Genomic DNA, 19,501 nt, shown 5'->3' with positions numbered 1-19,501 from the left:
ATGAAGGATGTAAGATGTCAAGAGGTAACTGCCAATAGCAAAGGAAAAAGTTGTTCTCTTAGGTCATTGCATTTCACTTCAGCTGAAACACATAACACCAGAAGAAAAAGCCATAAGCCAAGCAATGGAGCTAACTTCCATCTGCCACTGAGTATATTCCTGGGGTTGACCAGCTACTGCAGAGAAGCCATGCCAACTGACCCCGGAAGCAAAAGAGGGGTTCAAGAACTTGAATGAGGCCATTCTCTCAGCCTCGGCTCTAGGAATCCCAAATTATGACCTCCACTTCCATTTTCACTGTCATGAATGGGGGACATGCTAAGGGTATACTGTATTTTTAACATGGCTACTTGCCAATGTGCAAGAGACACCAATCCCTAATGTAGATCCAGAGTTTTATGTAGATGTGTCACAGGATTTACCAAGATGAAGTACCTTATACAGGTTATTCAGTGGTTGATCAACATAAGGTGGTACAAAGTAAAGCTTTACCTTCTGGGATGTCTGCTCGGGGAAGCTGAATTGAAAGCACTCGCTGAGACATGTATAATGGAGGAGCATTTACTGATAGTGCCACACATTCGGCATTTTCCATGATTGCAGTCCCTTATGGAAGAGCAGAAAGTTTGTTGGTTCCGCTGGTAAGCCCATTAAAAATGCAGAATTGTTGGCTCAGCTTCTCAGAGCATTGGAGCTGCCTTAAAAAGTTGCTATAGTAAAAGTGCAAGCTCACACTAAAGAGCACACAAAGGAAGCCGACGGTAATAACCGAGCTGATATTGCAGCCAAAGCTGCAGCTTTGTTCCTTTTTCCCGCAGGAACATACACTGTACAGGTGTTGGGGGAGGTGAATCTTCAATTACTCCAGAGCCTGCAAGAACAGGCCTCTGCACCAGAAAAGGAAGAATTGCAAAGGCACACAGGTGCGAAGGAAGAAGATGGATTGTGGAGAGCGGATGGTAAGTTGTAATGATGTATAGTAGGTTTCTATGAAGACAGTGGCTAGATGATAGAGTCACAGACACAGGTATACGTGAAAGTAGTTTGTATTAAACAAGCAGCACAGAACAGCACAGGTGCTGGCGGAGCCAGACAATGACAGCAGTGGTAACAGCAGCAGAACTCAGTCCAGTAGATAGCAAGTTGCACACCAGCACTATGTAGATGTAAGCAGACACAGTCTTAAGAATGCAGGCAAGGACAGTCACTTAGCCCTCTCCCTTGCGGGAGGGGAATCTTCGAGCACAGTGCAGTGGCAGAGAAAGTCACTAGGTAATTGATACTGAATGTGTAAAGGTAGCAGGGATAAGTCTCTCAGGTGAAACGCACACAGCAGTCAAGATCTTCAGCGCATACCGTGAGTGCTGTAGGAGCGGTGAGCGGTGGAGGCAGGGCTGGAAGGAGCCTTCAGGCAGACACCGTCAGAAGGTCCAGGCGGCGGCGGTTAGGCAGCAGGTAATCCAGGTGGATTCAGAAGGAAGGAAGGAGGTAGCACAGCGTGCAACTCCCAGCTAGCAGATCAGGTACAGGACGAGATATACAAGCAAGGTAGTCACGTCCAGGAAAGCTATTTAAACCCGGCGGGCGGGACCAACATGCGGTGATGTCACAGGAACCAGTATGGCCGAATGAAGCCAGGCTTAAGGGCAACAGTAAGGGCAAAGTCCGGAACACAGCAGAATAGGAACGATGCTTACATTATTCCCCCCTTAAAGAATGTCCTCCGGACAATCTTCGACCAGGCTTGTCCGGGTACCTTAGATGAAACTGCTCCAGCAGCCGCGGAGCAGATATTCTCCACCGGTTCCCAGGAATTCTCCTAGACAGAGTATCCTTGCCACTTGACCAGGTATTGCAGCTTCCTTCTGAAGATCCGTGAATCCAGAATCTTCTCCACGACATATTGTTCATGTCCATCAACGAGCACTGGAGCTGGAGGAGAGGAAGTACGCCCTGGGAAGGAATTTGGTACAACTGGCTTTAGTAGGGAAACATGGAACACCGGGTGAACCTTCCAGGCAGGGGGCAATTTCAGACGCACCGCTACCGAATTCACTAGAGCCACGATCTTGTATGGCCGTACAAACTTCTGTCCAAGCTTGACAGTCGGTGCCCTCACCCTCAGATTCTTGGTAGACAACCAGACCGTATCTCCCACCTTATACACCGGAGCCGGCCTCCTGGTACGATCTGCTGCTCTCTTATACCTCTCCTGCGCTGTCGTCAAGGTGGTCTTTAGAGCTTCCAAATTCTGCTGTAAGAAGGAAAGATGGTCAGACACAGCAGGCACTGCAGCCTCCTTGGGGAACTGCGGCAAGATGCTTGGGTGGTAACCCTGATTAGCAAAGAACGGTGACTGCTTAGTCGAGGAGTGCTGCGAGTTGTTATATGTGAACTCTGCCAGGGGAAGCAGATCTACCCAATCGTCCTGCAGATGACTTAAGTAGCAACGGAGGTACTGCTCCAGGGTCTGATTCGTACGTTCCGTCTGTCCATTGGTCTGTGGATGGTAAGCCGAAGACAGACTTACTCTAATATCCAGAGCCGCGCAGAAACACCTCCAGAACCTAGACGTGAACTGCACCCCACGATCCGAGATCACCTCATCCGGGACCCCGTGTAGACGGACCACCTCTTGAATCAACAAGTCTGCAGTCTGTTTTGCTGTGGGTAATCCAGCGCAAGGGATAAAGTGTGCTGCCTTAGTGAGGCGGTCCACGACCACTAGAATGGTGTTCTTACCCTTGGAGACCGGTAGTTCAACAATAAAGTCCATTGAGATGGCTCTCCAGGGACGAGATGGTATAGGCAAGGGTTGTAACAACCCGGAAGGTGACGCACGAGGCGTCTTGAACCGAGCACATACCTCGCAGGATGACACGTATCCCTCCACGTCCTTCCGGTACGAAGGCCACCAGAAGTACCGAGCCAGGAACTCTTGGGTCTTCGTTATTCCACGATGTCCCCCAATCTTAGAATCATGGATCAGTCGGAGGACTTCAAGTCTTGTCACTTCTGGTACATACAGCCGATTCTCCTGTAACCACACTCCTCCACTGAAATTTAGGCTTACTTCGGGGGTAGGTTGCCTTAGCAACGGATCTGCTGCGTATGCTGCTTTGATCTCAGACAGAAGATCCTGATGATGGATTGCAGAGATGAAATGAGCGGGAGACACAACAGTACTAGGAGACGACTCAATCACTTCCTCAGGAGCAGCAATCCTAGATAGCGCATCTGCCTTACCATTCCGTGCCCCCGACCTGTAGGAGATGATGAAGTTGAATTGGTTTAGAAACAAGCTCCAACGTGCCTGACGTGGGTTCAAACATCTTACGGACTGCATGAATTCCAAGTTTCGGTGGTCGGTAAGAACTGTAATTGGAGTTGAGGACCCCAGCAGCAAGTGTCTCCACTCCTTGAATGCCGTCACAATCGCCAGTAACTCCTTGTTCCCTACGTCATAGTTCTTCTGCGCCGGGGAAAGCTTCTGAGAAAGAAAGGCACAAGGATGAAGAACTTCCTTCTCACCTCCTCTCTGTGACAACACTGCGCCGATGGCGACATCCGATGCGTCCACCTCAAGAGTAAAGCTCAGGTCTGGGTCTTGATGTCTTAAGATGGGAGCCGACACAAATTTGTCCTTCAGCCGTGTGAACGCCTCCTGGGCTTGCGGAGTCCACCGGAACGGTACCCCCTTCTTAGTCAGTTGGGTGATGGGTGCCACAATCTCAGAGAAGTTACGGATGAAGCGCCTATAGAAGTTGGCGAATTCCACAAACCTCTGAACTTCTTTCACCGATCCTGGCGCTGGCCACTCCTGGATCGCTCTGGTCTTTTGATCGTCCATCTGGAGACCCTGTGGAGAGATGACATAACCGAGGAACTGCACTGTTGCCCTGTGGAACTCGCATTTCTCCAATTTGATGTAAAGATGGTTATGCAGCAGGCGTTGCAGCACTGTCCTCACGTGGAGCCGATGTTCCTCGAGATCACTGGAAAAGATTAAAATGTCATCGAGATACACAACCATAAATACATCAAGCACATCTCGGAAAATGTCATTAACAAAATGCTGAAAGGTTGCAGGAGCATTTCGTAGTCCGAACGGCATGACCCGTGACTCGAAGTGTCCATAACGACAGCGGAAGGCCGTCTTCCACTCATCTCCAGACCGAATTCTCACGAGATTGTAGGCTCCCCGAAGATCCAGTTTGGTGAATATCTTAGCCTGCTTCACCCTCTCCAGTAGTTCAGAGATTAAGGGTAGCGGGTGCCGATTCATGACCGTTACCTTGTTTAAATCACGGTAGTCCATGCAAGGACGCAGACCCCCGTCCTTTTTCTTCACGAAGAAGATTGGTGCACCTGCAGGAGAAGTAGACGGTCGGATGAAGCCCTTGGCGAGATTCTCGTCGATGAACTCCTTCAAGGCCTTTAATTCAGGACCAGACAAAGGGTAAATACGCCCGAATGGGATCTCCGCCCCAGATACCAGTTCTATCGGGCAATCATAAGGCCGGTGGGGAGGTAACATATCTGCCCTCTTCTTGTCACATACCTCTGCCAGATCCTGATACTCCGGTGGTAATTGTCCCTCAGTCGTAGCTACTACCTTGGGGATAGCAGCGACCTTAGGAATAGCGGGGTTGCTGTTAGAACTTGGAGGGAACTGCACTTCCCTGGTCTCCCAGTTGATGCGAGGATTCTGAACCTGGAGCCAAGGTAACCCCAGGATAATAGGGAAGTGAGGAGAAGATATTAGTAAAAAGGACAAATGTTCCACATGTTCCTCTCCAATGCATACCTTCACCGACTCAGTCTCCATGGTTACTGGTCCAGATGTAAGTGGCGACCCGTCTACTGTCTCCATCAAGACTGACGACTCCCTCTTCACTGCCCTGATTCCATGCTTCCTTGCAAACGCGATATCCATGAAGTTCCCACTGGCCCCGGAGTCCAACATGGCGGCGCTCTCGACACACCGACCCTGGAAGCAGACCCTCAAGGATAGGTAATAGTGGGAATTCTTCTTAGTAGCGGAGTAGGAGGAAACGACGGATGTCATCGAGATCACCACTGCGTTCAATGGAAGAGATGCCAGCGAATTCATATCGGCAAAGTCCAGGTCTCTCTGATTGTCTCTGCCCCCCGAATTGTTCAGATCTAGGACGCAGGACTCCCCCGCCTCGGAGTTACAATCAATGATAGCTGCAGCCGTCTTACGTCTCCTGACTGGACACTCGGAGATGAAGTGACCGGTCCCCCCGCAGTAGAAGCACAGGTTTTCCTTAAAGCGATGCTCCTTGCGGGCATCAGGAGGATTTCTACGTACGGCATCCACCTGCATCGGTTCGGGCTCGGGCTCGGGATTCCTCCTGCTGGTGACATCTCTGGAGGGAGAAGAGAACGGAACAGTGTTATTAAACCGTAGATCAGACCAGCGCTCCTGTCTGCGCTCGGAGAGTCGATTGTCAATGCGGATGCAGTGATTGATGAAGTCCCCAAGAAGCACGGGCGAGTCCCCGCGTGCCAGTTCATCCTTAACTGCCGTAGACAATCCCCTGCGGAAGATGGCCTGCTTGGCTGCCCCGTTCCAGGTGGTGTCTAAAGCCCATCTACGGAAGTCCAATGCATACTCCAGCACCGAACGCTTCCCCTGCCGAAGGGTCAGCAGCGTCGTCTCAGCAGTATTAGCTCGGTTCGGGTCATCAAACATCTGCGTCATTGCGGCAATGAAATTGTCCATAGAGTTAAGCAGGGGGTCGTCGGTCTCAATCAAAGGGTTGGCCCATGCGAGCGCCTTACCAGACAGCAGCATGACTATAGTCAGAACTTTGGAGCGTTCAGTAGTGAACTGTGGGGCATGAGCAGCAAAGAAGATCAGGCACTGGTTCAAAAATCCTCGGAATTTATCCCTCTCACCAGCGAACCGGAAGGGTGGAAGCTTCGGGAAGGTCGGTGTAGTATCCCGGGCAGCACCTGCTACCTGCTCGGCTGGGGCCTGTTCCAGAGCAGCAATCCGATCGAGCTGCATAGGAATCGCTTGCTCCAACGCCAGAACACGATCACCCTGAAGAGGAGCTGCTTGTTCCAGCGCCGTAATCCGATTTGCCAGTCGTTGCAACTGTGCCTCTGCTGCCCCGGCGTTGTGTTCGATACGTTGCTCCAGCGTGTCCAGCTGGGTCCTAATGCCTGCCACATCCTGCCGTATCAAAGCAAGCTGCTTGCTTACACGTTTCTCCAGGGACTCTACACCTGCGGTCTCCATATTGGTGGCTTGTATATCCTGTAATGATGTATAGTAGGTTTCTATGAAGACAGTGGCTAGATGATAGAGTCACAGACACAGGTATACGTGAAAGTAGTTTGTATTAAACAAGCAGCACAGAACAGCACAGGTGCTGGCGGAGCCAGACAATGACAGCAGTGGTAACAGCAGCAGAACTCAGTCCAGTAGATAGCAAGTTGCACACCAGCACTATGTAGATGTAAGCAGACACAGTCTTAAGAATGCAGGCAAGGACAGTCACTTAGCCCTCTCCCTTGCGGGAGGGGAATCTTCGAGCACATTGCAGTGGCAGAGAAAGTCACTAGGTAATTGATACTGAATGTGTAAAGGTAGCAGGGATAAGTCTCTCAGGTGAAACGCACACAGCAGTCAAGATCTTCAGCGCATACCGTGAGTGCTGTAGGAGCGGTGAGCGGTGGAGGCAGGGCTGGAAGGAGCCTTCAGGCAGACACCGTCAGAAGGTCCAGGCGGCGGCGGTTAGGCAGCAGGTAATCCAGGTGGATTCAGAAGGAAGGAAGGAGGTAGCACAGCGTGCAACTCCCAGCTAGCAGATCAGGTACAGGACGAGATATACAAGCAAGGTAGTCACGTCCAGGAAAGCTATTTAAACCCGGCGGGCGGGACCAACAGGCGGTGATGTCACAGGAACCAGTATGGCCGAATGAAGCCAGGCTTAAGGGCAACAGTAAGGGCAAAGTCCGGAACACAGCAGAATAGGAACGATGCTTACATAAGTATTGCTTGCCCAGGGCATTGTTCCCTATGGTGTGCTCCCTATCCCATGGATTAATACATCAATCGTAGGATGGAATAGTAAGCCAGGTTAAAGCAAGATGGGTTGCACCAGGGTTCCATTATGCTGCTGCAAAATTTGTACAGGGATGTGTAATCTGCGCATGCCATAATGTAGGGAAAACGGTGAAGACGCCACCAAAGTGCACCCCCAAGCCATTGTACCCTTTTCAGCGACTGCAGATTGACTTCATTCGGATTCCAAGAGTAGGCATCTATGAATGTGCGCTGGTATGTGTGGATCTTTTCTCCAATTGGCCAGAGGCATGGCCCTGTGCTCATGAAAATGCACGCACTGTGGTTAAAAAGCTGTTGTCAGAAGTTGATTGCAGATTTGGAGTGCCAGAGGTAATTGAAAGTGACTGAGGTAGTCATTTCACGTCACAGGTGTGCCAAGGAATCACCCGAGTCTTAGGGATGGAGCAATCATTTCACACTCCTTTTCATCCTCAGAGCAGTGGCAGGGTGGAAAGGTTAAATGGTACACTAAAATTGAAAATTCAAAAAGCGATGGCAGAAACAGGTAAAAACCATGGACTGAGTATCTTCCCATTGCATTGTACACTGTTAGGGTAACTCCCAACAGAAGGACAACTTTAAGTCCATATGAGGTATTGCTTGGGAGCCCTCCCAAGACAGGATTGTACTTTCCTCAGCAGATGCAGGCCTCTCATTCAAATATGACGGCCTATGTGGGTGCATTGCAACACGTGTTTTCAGTTCCCTTCCAGATCCATCCTCCTTATCGGGCTCGCATGACCTTAAGCCTGGAGACTGGGTGGTAACGCAAAAGCACCCGAGGAAAAGTCTAGCTCCTCACTTTGAAGGACCCTACCAAGTCCAGCTTACCACGCCTACATCTGTTAAGCTGGAAGGAAAGTCTGCCTGGATTCACGCATCTCACTGCAAGAGATTTCACAAGAACTAAAGGAGAATGGAATTTGGGAAGTACTATTCATTCTTGCTTCTCACTGTGATTGTATCTATTCAATGTAAAAAAGATAATGATGTCTTTGAACCATGGGAAAGTGATGTGTCAAAACAGTGGGCTAATAAATTTGTCCGTCCAGTACCGTAACTATATTGCCCAGGCCAGAAATCTATCCAATTGCTGGATTTGTTCACATGCCCCAATTGCTGCAAAAACTATGCAATATTTTGTAACTCCATTGACAGAGAGAGAGGCAGTTCATGTAGATGAAGAAACCAGAGAGGGTCAGTATGGAGATGGAGCTGCTGAGATGTCCATAAGTATAAATACTGACCGAGAATGCCAGTCATTACGATATTATAGGGCAGTCACTACAGATTTAGACGACTCTTGGTGTCTTTACACTGCCACTATCCGGTTAGTTTCAATAGCAATAGCTTTTCTTAATGAATTTCAGTTTATAAACATAGTGTGTGGGAGCAATGCATATAGGTGGATTCCTAAAGGAGAAGAAGGTGCATGTATACTGGCTAGATTAGAACCAGCCACCTGGGAATGGAATGAGAATAACTTTCCTTATAAAAATTTCCTTAGCCACATGATAGCAAAACGTAGTGCACCCTGTTATGATTGAGTCACCGTAGGAGGCAAAAACAGAAATGCTAGCTAAGTCCAGAAAACCAGAGAAGTTGGCAGCTATCGGATTGCAGACCCCTGAACCTATCAACACAACTAGCAGTAGCCGTGGGGGGTTCCTACGATGCCCTAGACCCCTCGATCACAGCCGGAGAAATAGCTAGGCCTAAAGAAAGAAAGGGGAAAACTAAACTGCCCCAGAGCAGACCCCAAAGCAATAGGGAGTCCCCAACATATAATGACGGTGAAGCAAGATGAAAACACCAACACAGGCAGAAAGACAGACTGAGCAAAGACGGGGCCCAATCTAGCTAGATAGAAAAGGACAGGAAGGCTGCTGTCTGCAATCCGTGAAAAACCCTATGAAAATAAGAGCCAACAGACTGACAGTGAAAAAGGCCCTGAAGACGCTAGGCTTCAAAAAAGCTATGTCAGTACTCAGGAATATTCTGAAGACAGAGCTACAGGCAAAAGGAGATTCAGCTCACCCCAGCAGGGAATGGCAGAATCCAGAAAAGCAAGGAAAACAAAAACAAAACACAAATGCAAACAGGCAAAGCAGAAACTTAGCTTTAGGAAAGCAGGAATCAGACTGGTGTCCTAGAAGTCCACAGAGAAATCACCCGCAGGGCAGAAGGGCGTCGGCAGCCTTATATCCAGTCCGTGACTCCCCTCAGCCAGTCATCCTCATCAGGTTCAGGTGCCTGATAATCAGGCTCATTACCTTCCTTCACCAGAATAGGGAGTTCACCAGACCTCAGTGACGAAGGGGAAAATGAACTCACAACAGCACCCTCTCCACAGCCACCTAAGCATTTAATGCACACTCCATGTTATCTTAAAACTGGGATGGTCCTCACTGGTCCCTTGGGAGTTATGTTCGGAACGCTAAGAAATGCTCAGAAGATAGAAGAATTGGGTGATATCTTTGATAATGTGACAGAGTATTTATTTGATGCCATTAATGTAGAATCTGCTTATATGAGACAGCTCATTGTCATAACTAACCAACACTCTATGGTGCTCGACTATCTCACAGCATCTCAAGGGGGATTCTGTCAGGTAGTGGGACCCGCCTGCTGTCACTATATAGATCCATCCGGACTGATGAGAGTCACTCATGACATAGAACAAGCTAGGCTGATTAAGGAAGGAACACGGAAGGTTAATTCCCTGGAAGACCTGCCCCTCCCTGAATGGCTTGCATGGTTAAATCCTTTGAATTTGTTTAAAGGAATAGGTGGATGAATATCGGGTGTAATTCATTTCCTAATTCAAGCAGTTTTTGTGATATTGATCATTGCAGAGATGATAAAGTTATTTGTTATGGTTATAAAGTTCTCGGTTCTAATTGTAAATATTTTCCAGGTAAACATAAAGCTAGAATCAATACTGACTCTGATATAAAGCAAACCCAAGTGATGACTACCTTCATAACCACTGTTCAGCGTGAATGTATATTCTGCAACAAGCAAACGTCAGCAGACCTGGCTGATTGTATGCATTGTGGAAAACCGCTGGTCTGAACAAAGACAAAGATAAAGCCTCTACAAAGAACTACAACAATGAAGATTTATATGCATTATGGATTTTAAATGATTAACACTTACTAACAAATAAAAAATATATTTATATACTAATATATTAAAATATATGTTATAGTGTATTACATTAAGTATGTATTCACTATATCTTATTAACATATTACACACAAGACAGACATTACTCCCCTAATAAAACCTGTACTCCTCTGAGATAGGGCAAATCAGTAGAAGTGAAATAGGGAAAGGTCTGATTCTCAAGTATAATCTGAATGTATACACAGCAGGACTGGTATCCCATGATATACATAGGACAAGCCGTGTATTTTGTGAAGTAGGGTTATCTTGCAGGCCTTGGAAAAAAGGCAGGGTGAGATAGAGGTACAAGGTAGACAGAATGATAAAAAGAGGGGAGTTGTCAAAGAAATGGTTAATCTTCGTTCTCTAAAGTGTAGAAAAATATCAGAAAAACAAGTTTGTAACCCATGACACCATTTAAATTGTCATCTGCCTACGTGGTTGAATACTTTTGCCAATGGTCAGCTCCAAATTCCCCTCTTCTATATTTGAATGATGTCTAAATATGTCGAGGCCAAATATCTTCTTGGCCAAATGCACTAACAGGATATAGTTGACATATCATTATATAACTTATCTTTCTTGCCAATTATTGTGTAAACTCTTCTTCATTTTGCCAATGTTACAGAATTGTCCATATTTGTTAATTTCCTCTTCTGATGGGCTATAAAAGATCCAGCCTGACCCCCCTAATAAAGGAGATTTACTTGATAGACAAGAACCTGTGTCACTCGTTTTATTTCTCCGAATCCTAGGTACCTAGGCAAAAGCTCCACCTGAGCTATACCCGAGGAGACATAGAAATCCCTTCTCCGACAAGTGAAATCTGCACTCTGATATCGCGCTCCTTCCTTTCTGAACTTTGCACTGTGACTGAAAAGTAGGCTCTGACCAGATATGGATTATTATAGTACTGAAATTGCGTGACAAATTTTTTGGTCCAGTTTCTCGTATTCGTACTTGTGAAATTAAAGACTTGGGGCAAAAATAAATCTTTTGGAGTTACAGGCAACATGGCAGCTGCAATCTATTCTAGCCAAATTTTCGCTCCAAAAATCATACAGCACTTCTTCCCCTTCCGAGCCATGACACGTGCCCTTACAGTAGTTTTCAACCACATAAAGGTATCATTGTTCTCAGGAGAAATTTCACAGCAAACTGTGGTGTCCATTTCCATCTTTTACCCTTGCAAAGATTGAAAGTTAAAAAATGGTGCTTAAGTGACATTATAGAAAAGAAAATGTAGTTTTTAATTTCTTTTTTCCAGGTTGAATTAATTCCTGTGAAGCACATAAAAAAGTTAACACACTTTCTGAGTGCACTATTGAAAGTTTAGAGGGGCTCAGATTTTAAAATGCGGTATTCTTTGCCAGTTTTCTCACATCTAGACCGCTCAAAATCACTTCAAAAGTGAAGTGGTCCCTAAAAACATAGGTTTGTTAAATTTCATTGAAACAATGAAAAATTGCTGATAAATTGTTTGAAAGGGTAAAAGTTTAACAAAAAAATTCATATCAAGAATGATGCTGATATAAAGTAGACGAGGTAAACTTACAGGTGCTTCTCACAAAATTGGAATATCATCAAAAAGTTAAATTTTTTCAGTTCCTCTGTAAGGGAGTGAGATGTGATGTAATGTGATGTCTTTCTTGCGTCCCTTCCTCAGATTGCCCCTCCTATGTTATTGTGTATATAGTGCTAAGTTATAATGCTTATGATTAACGTCTGTGGTACTGCAACACTTAATGATGTATTATCGCTAGTCTTTCATGGTATTGCCACATGTATGTGTTACCATTGTGTAGAAAGTTATAACATATTGTCTTGTATTTCTGTGTTATATTATTGCATAATATAATTTTACTGTTGTGTATGTACAGTTATGGAAAGTTAGTGCATCCTCTTGGGGACATTAGAGGAGGGCACTTTAGTATATAGTTTACATAGTCATGGGTAAGTGTAGTTCTGTTGCGGGCCACTAGATGGGACATACGAGTGGGCTCTATAGATATAGCTGATAGGACGTTCATAGAGGGATAACAGTAGGAGGGGCTGTCAGGAAGTGTGGACTTCGTAGGAAGTTAGTTCAGACGGGGCCAAGGTGCCCTATTATCCACATGGGCTATAGGCCCGGACAGCTTGGCAGCCATGCAACGTTCAAGTGCTGCAGCCCACGTTACCCATGGCCACTGTGCGTCACAGCAGTGAGTCAGTACAGAAACGGAAAGATGTGGCGACTTATCGCCTGGGCCGATGCTTTTAGGGCAGGAGTTGGCTGGACAGATGAAGTGAAGGAAGCTGGAACTTTGACGAGTTCAGTACAGACAGGCCAGATGCTTTACCAGAGGCAACTAAACCTGGTGACTGATGATTTCGAGTCTGGGGAGAAACAGGCAGAAGGAATTGTCATCATGGCGAGGTAAGGCCAGGAAGAAATTGGGGAGCAGTCCAAGACAGTTCGGTCCGGGCGTGTGCTGCACAGCAGTTACAGCCAGAAAGGGAAAGATGAGGAAATAAGCAAATGTCACAGTGTACCAACTGTGGATGTAGCGTATGAAATTCTCAGTAAAGAAAGTGTTAAAGTTGACTCAGACTGTGCCTCCTTTGCTGGGGGTCGCCTGGAAGAGGGACCGTAATTGCCTGGGAAGTGCCCAGAGGAAGCTGATTCTGGAGATGCAGGTATGCAGGTATGCAGAAGAGAACAGTATATTTTTCTGTAGGTGAAGGACTGGACATGAAAATAACAGTAATTCAGGTCACGACTACAGTCCTGTCCCTTGCACCTCAATACCAAAAGTGAAACTCATATATTATATAGAATCATTACAAACAGAGTGATCTATTTCAAGTGTTTATTTCTGTTGATGATTATGGCTTACAGCCAATGAAAACCCAAGTGTCATAATCTCAGTAAATTAAAATAATTAACGAAACACACCTGCAAAGCCTTCCTAAGCATTTAAAAAGGTCCCTTAGTCTGTTTCAGTAGGTTCCACAATCACGGGGAAGACTGCTGACTTGACAGATGTCCAGAAGGCAGTCATTGACGCACTCCACAAGGGAAAAAAAATACAAAAGGTCATTGCTAAAGAAGCTGGCTGTTCACAGAATGCTGCATCCAAGCATATTAATGGAAAGTTGAGTGGATGGAAAAAGTGTGATAGAAAAAGGTGCACAAGCAACAGGGATAACTGCAGCATTGAAAGGATTGTTAGGAAAAGGCAATTCAAAAAGTTGTGGGATATTCACTAGGAGTGGACTTCTGCTGGAGTCATTGCTTCAAGAGCCACCACACACAGATGTATCCAGGACATGGTCTACAGTGTCGCATTCTTTGTGTCAAGCCACTCATCACCAATAGACAACGTCAGAAGAGTCTTACCTGGGCCAAGGAGAAAAATTTTTGGTGATATTCTAATTTTGTAAACAGCACCTGTATTAACTATTTTGGGTGGTATGACTAAATACTGACCAAATACTGAACGTGTGACCATGACCTTAAAAGCATAAAAATTAAAATTTTGAAAAATTCACATTTTCAAAATATTTATACAGTTTTAGAGATTTTTCTCAGACATACGCACAAATCATATCGACCTAAATTTACCACTATCATGAAGTACAATGTTTCACCAAAAAGATTTTTAGAATTACTGGGATATGTTGAAACATTTAAGAGTAATTACCACAAAAAGTGCCGTCTGTCAGATTTCAAAAACATGGCTCAGTGATTAATGGAAATTAAAGTGGCTCGGTCCATAAGGGGTTAAACTCCATGTGGCCGATTCATTAAGATGTATATGTAGTGGAATATCTAGAGTCTTCTGGACCCCAGTGGAAATTTGGACCTGGACTCCAGCCAGCATGTTGGTCAGATGTACGGCCCTCTGTAGAATTCCAGATCCTATAAAGAGAAACGTTTATACCCTCTCCCCTACATTAGAAAAAAGAAGACAAAATATATAAATCTCATAGAAAACTGGCAATAAGATTATTTTCTAAGCAATACATCTAAATAGTAATCATAAGTTACCAAACAACAATCATCACCGTATTGTTACTGAACAAGTCGGCTATACGAAAACCAATAAACCAATAAAGGGGGAAAATGCCACACAATGACCATATATTATCACTAGACAGCGTCTGAGTATAACCACCATCCTGTTCCTGAACAAAATCTTCTACTCTGTGTGCAGAATTATTAGGCAAGTGAGTATATTGAGCACCTCATCATTTTTATGTAGATTTGCCACCTCCATGTTATAAAAACTTGAATGCTTATTGGATGAAGCCGATTATTTGTGTTATGAAGGAGAGTGTGATCTAAGGATATCAACACCCTTTACCAAAGTGTGCAGCGTTATTAGGCAGCTTCTTTTCCTCAGGCAAAATGGGCCAAAACAGAGATTTAACTGACAGTGTTAATTACTTCCAGATTTTAAAAATCATCTGCAAATCTTGAAATTATACTCTGACCAAGGTAATTAATAAATGTGTTAAAAAGAAGAAAGCCCAGTACTGACCCATGTGGTACCCCTCTGTTAACTGTGAACAAGTCAGACCCAAGCTTACGCGAGCAATGTGCTTCAATCGAAGTGCAACATTTACGCTGGTGGTACATGGCATTTGTAAGATACGTATAATTCATTACGTGACGTGCACCTATCAATGAGTTAAGGACATTTTCTTTAGCTATAATATAATAGCTAATTATAGCTAATTATAATTAGTATAATGATAATATAATAGGTGCTTAGTGCCTCGATTTGCGATGGCGTTTCTTCCAGTTTTCTGGCGTTAAAGACCGTCAAATGTCAAAATCTTTGTAAAATTTGGAAGTGGAGTAAAAACTTTTGTCACTTTATAAAATATATTTAAATATTTTTACTTTCTTACTTTGGAATGGTGCAAATGTTCCACTCTCATCCATGTTGTTAGGTCCTATAATTCTAGGGACATTTGGAAAATATGTTTCCAAAGATTTAAGCTAACCTGTTTGCATTTAACATTAACTTAATGTATGTTTCATATACAGTTCCCTTAAATCCATTTTGTCTAAACCATGGTCTCAAGAAGGCCTGCATATTTTTATGGGTATAAATGACTATAGGTCTAAATCCCTCCACTCCTTTAAGGACCTTCAATCCAAATTTTTACTTCCAAGATATCACTACTTTCAAATTCACCATTTTGTTTCCTTTTTATTTCAAGATATCCAAATTTATATTCCAACGAGCTTTGAGAGAATATGAAGAGCGGGATCCTGGACTAATGGTCTAATCTCAACCATCTACAATATATTATGTACTTAATCCCTCATCAGAATACTTTGCTAGACAACCATACAGTGGGGAAAAAAAGTATTTAGTCAGTCAGCAATAGTGCAAGTTACACCACTTAAAAAGATGAGAGGCGTCTGTAATTTACATCATAGGTAGACCTCAACTATGGGAGACAAACTGAGAAAAAAAAATCCAGAAAATCACATTGTCTGTTTTTTTTTTCATTTTATTTGCATATTATGGTGGAAAATAAGTATTTGGTCAGAAACAAGCAATCAAGATTTCTGGCTCTCACAGACCTGTACCTTCTTCTTTAAGAGTCTCCTCTTTCCTCCACTCATTACCTGTAGTAATGGCACCTGTTTAAACTTGTTATCAGTATAAAAAGACACCTGTGCACACCCTCAAACAGTCTGACTCCAAACTCCACTATGGTGAAGACCAAAGAGCTGTCAAAGGACACCAGAAACAAAATTGTAGCCCTGCACCAGGCTGGGAAGACTGAATCTGCAATAGCCAACCAGCTTGGAGTGAAGAAATCAACTGTGGAAGCAATAATTAGAAAATGGGAGACATACAAGACCACTGATAATCTCCCTCGATCTGGTGCTCCACGCAAAATCCCACCCCGTGGGGTCAGAATGATCACAAGAACGGTGAGCAAAAATCCCAGAACCACGCGGGGGGACCTAGTGAATGAACTGCAGAGAGCTGGGACCAATGTAACAAGGCCTACCATAAGTAACACACTACGCCACCATGGACTCAGATCCTGCAGTGCCAGACGTGTCCCACTGCTTAAGCCTGTACATGTCCGGGCCCGTCTGAAGTTTGCTAGAGAGTATTTGGAAGATCCAGAGGAGTTTTGGGAGAATGTCCTATGGTCTGATGAAACCAAACTGGAACTGTTTGGTAGAAACACAACTTGTCGTGTTTGGAGGAAAAAGAATACTGAGTTGCATCCATCAAACACCATACCTACTGTAAAGCATGGTGGTGGAAACATCATGCTTTGGGGCTGTTTCTCTGCAAAGGGGCCAGGACGACTGATCCGGGTACATGAAAGAATGAATGGGGCCATGTATCGTGAGATTTTGAGTGCAAACCTCCTTCCATCAGCAAGGGCATTGAAGATGAAACGTGGCTGGGTCTTTCAACATGACAATGATCCAAAGCACACCGCCAGGGCAACGAAGGAGTGGCTTCGTAAGAAGCATTTCAAGGTCCTGGAGTGGCCTAGCCAGTCTCCAGATCTCAATCCTATAGAAAACCTTTGGAGGGAGTTAAAAGTCCGTGTTGCCAAGCGAAAAGCCAAAAACATCACTGCTCTAGAGGAGATCTGCATGGAGGAATGGGCCAACATACCAACAACAGTGTGTGGCAACCTTGTGAAGACTTACAGAAAACGTTTGACCTCTGTCATTGCCAACAAAGGATATATCACAAAGTATTGAGATGAAATTTTGTTTCTGACCAAATACTTATTTTCCACCATAATATGCAAATAAAATGAAAAAAAAAACCAGACAATGTGATTTTCTGGATTTTTTTTTCTCAGTTTGTCTCCCATAGTTGAGGTCTACCTATGATGTAAATTACAGACGCCTCTCATCTTTTTAAGTGGTGGAACTTGCACTATTGCTGACTGACTAAATACTTTTTTTCCCCACTGTATATGTCTATATAAGAGGAATTCCTTGGTGGGGTTTTGAGTGATGATATGACTCCTTTTTATCAAAATAGTGTCAAATTAGTCCCCTATAGTATATACATGCATATACAAGTAGGCAGCAGATGGCTCAGTGGTTAGCACTGTAGCCTTGCATCACAGTGGTCCTGGGTTCAAATCCCACCAAGGCAACATCTGCAAGGAGTTTGTATGTTCCCCTCGTGTTTGTGTGGGTTTCCTCTGGGTTCTCCAGTTTCCTCCCATACTCCAAAGACATAGTGACTGGGAATGTAGATTGTGAGCCCCATCAGGGACAGTGATGATAATGTCTGTAAAGCACTGCGGAATAAGATAGCGCTATATAAGCAAAGGATAATAAATAAGAAAATAATAAACATTTAAGGGCCTCCGATATGCCTTTTAACAGCAGAGGTTAAGTGACCTTTTGCCTCAGCACTGCTTTATAATGGCCCTCAGAAATAAGTCAATAGCAACCCCATTATAGGAAAATCTTGGGGGTTTCAGTTACTGGGGGTAGCTGAGACGCTGAACAACACAATCAGGGATTTTTTTTTCCTGTTTTCTGTCACATAATCACTGTTATTCAATGAATAACAGTGATCACATAAAAAAAAGTAAAGTCTGATTTAAAAATCATTTTTCTCTCCTCTGCCATGATCTAACATGTCAGATGAGAGATAAATGATGTCCTTAGGCTCACAATATTACCCTAGAACCGGCTACACCATTCACTTCCTCCTCCTCTTCCTGAAGCAAAATGAGTTCATTGCGAGGCGCACGTCAGTAAATGATCTGCCAGGCGGCACCCAACAACATCAGAGATATTCTCTGTTGGTCTATGACCTTTGATCAATGTGATAGATCCCTTCAAAGTGATCAAAAGTCGAATATTTGTCATCCCCCTAGTCAGATTAAATTTGTTTTTTTTGTTTTTATTTTATAATTTTGATTTCTTTCTTTCTTTCTTTGCTTTTAGCCAGGGGTTAGGGATAACTCCTAATGGTTGGGGTAGGGTTGGGTTTAGGGTTAGAGTTGGACTTAGCATTAGGGTTGGGCTTAGGGTTAGGCTTTAAAGTTAGGGTTCATTCAAAAGTTTAAAAAAATAAAATAAAAAAATTATTACTGTTACATTAGGTCTACTATTGTTAGATTAGGTTAGTTTTTATTGTTAGGCATTCATATAAAATAAAACGATGACGTGTAGAATGTTTACCGAGGTGCAGCGGTACACCCTGCTTTGCTCCGTTAGTTTCGGGAGTCAAACAAAATCTGATTCTGAAGCAGAACAGTTTTCATACAGTGATGGCTGCTCTTCCTCCACAAGATCCCACAGCCCAATGGTAGTAGATTTAGTGGTCACTGTTGAATCATCAGAGGCAGGGCCAAATTCTGCAGTCCTCCCTCCATTGTGGTATCCCGACAATGCATTTTTCACTCAAACTCATCCTTTTTCAGCGGCCTCTGGAATAAAATTAGATGTCACCAATTTTACCCTCCAAAAGCCCACATCCTTTCATTCCATTCATAGATCCATTCCCCACAATTGTGCCTGAAATAAAAACATATTTGGGCCTTACTCTCAATATGGGTTTAGTACACTCTCCATTCCTACTGGGCTACAGAATCTGTTTTCAGTATCACCGTATTTGCAGCTATCATCTCTGGAGCCATATATAAAGCCCTAAAAAATTCCTTCATTTTAGTGATAAATCCTAAGACCCAAAAGAAATGACCCCACCTACAATCGCCTTAACAAACTGAGACCCCTAATTTCCCTCATAAAAGAATCATTCCTAAATTTCTATATCCCAGTGTATATTGTGCGTTCCACTCTGTGGAAACACGTTTATGACTGGAAGAGCAATGTCGTCACTTCCTGTTGCGCCTCCTTGATGATATTAACCGGCACCCTCTGAACAGTAGCGTGAGTTCCACACTGTGGAACGCAAGCACAACTTCCTATGCAAATCTAGGCATGCGCGGTGAAGCACTAACATGTATTACCATTGTCTAGAATTCATTATTGTTGCACTAATAACGTAGCATTAATGTATTTAGATACCAAATAGCGTAGGGGTATAAACATTCCCCCAACATAATGGAAATCAAGGGAAAAAACATCGGGAAAAGCAACACATTGACAAAAGGTGTATTGGTACAAAAATATATATACTTCCCCCTTTTCCCTATGAATATAATATATATACGTTTTCAATGTAATGATAAAAAGTTAATAAAAATTATTGAAAAACAAAA

General features: G+C 44.1%; 1 protein-coding gene across 1 annotated transcript in view; it reads left to right on the top strand.

The window, feature by feature from the left end:
* RNPC3 (RNA binding region (RNP1, RRM) containing 3) overlaps positions 1–19,501 on the top strand; it is a 538,973-nt gene that overhangs the window by 127,818 nt on the left and 391,654 nt on the right. The window lies entirely within an intron of this gene.

This window comes from Dendrobates tinctorius, unplaced genomic scaffold (genome assembly GCF_039654945.1).
Source record: "Dendrobates tinctorius isolate UK_male_01 unplaced genomic scaffold, ASM3965494v1 ptg000029l, whole genome shotgun sequence".
NCBI lineage: Eukaryota > Metazoa > Chordata > Amphibia > Anura > Dendrobatidae > Dendrobates > Dendrobates tinctorius.
Note: the sequence above shows the minus strand (reverse complement) of the source record. Positions and strands in the feature narration are given on the sequence as shown.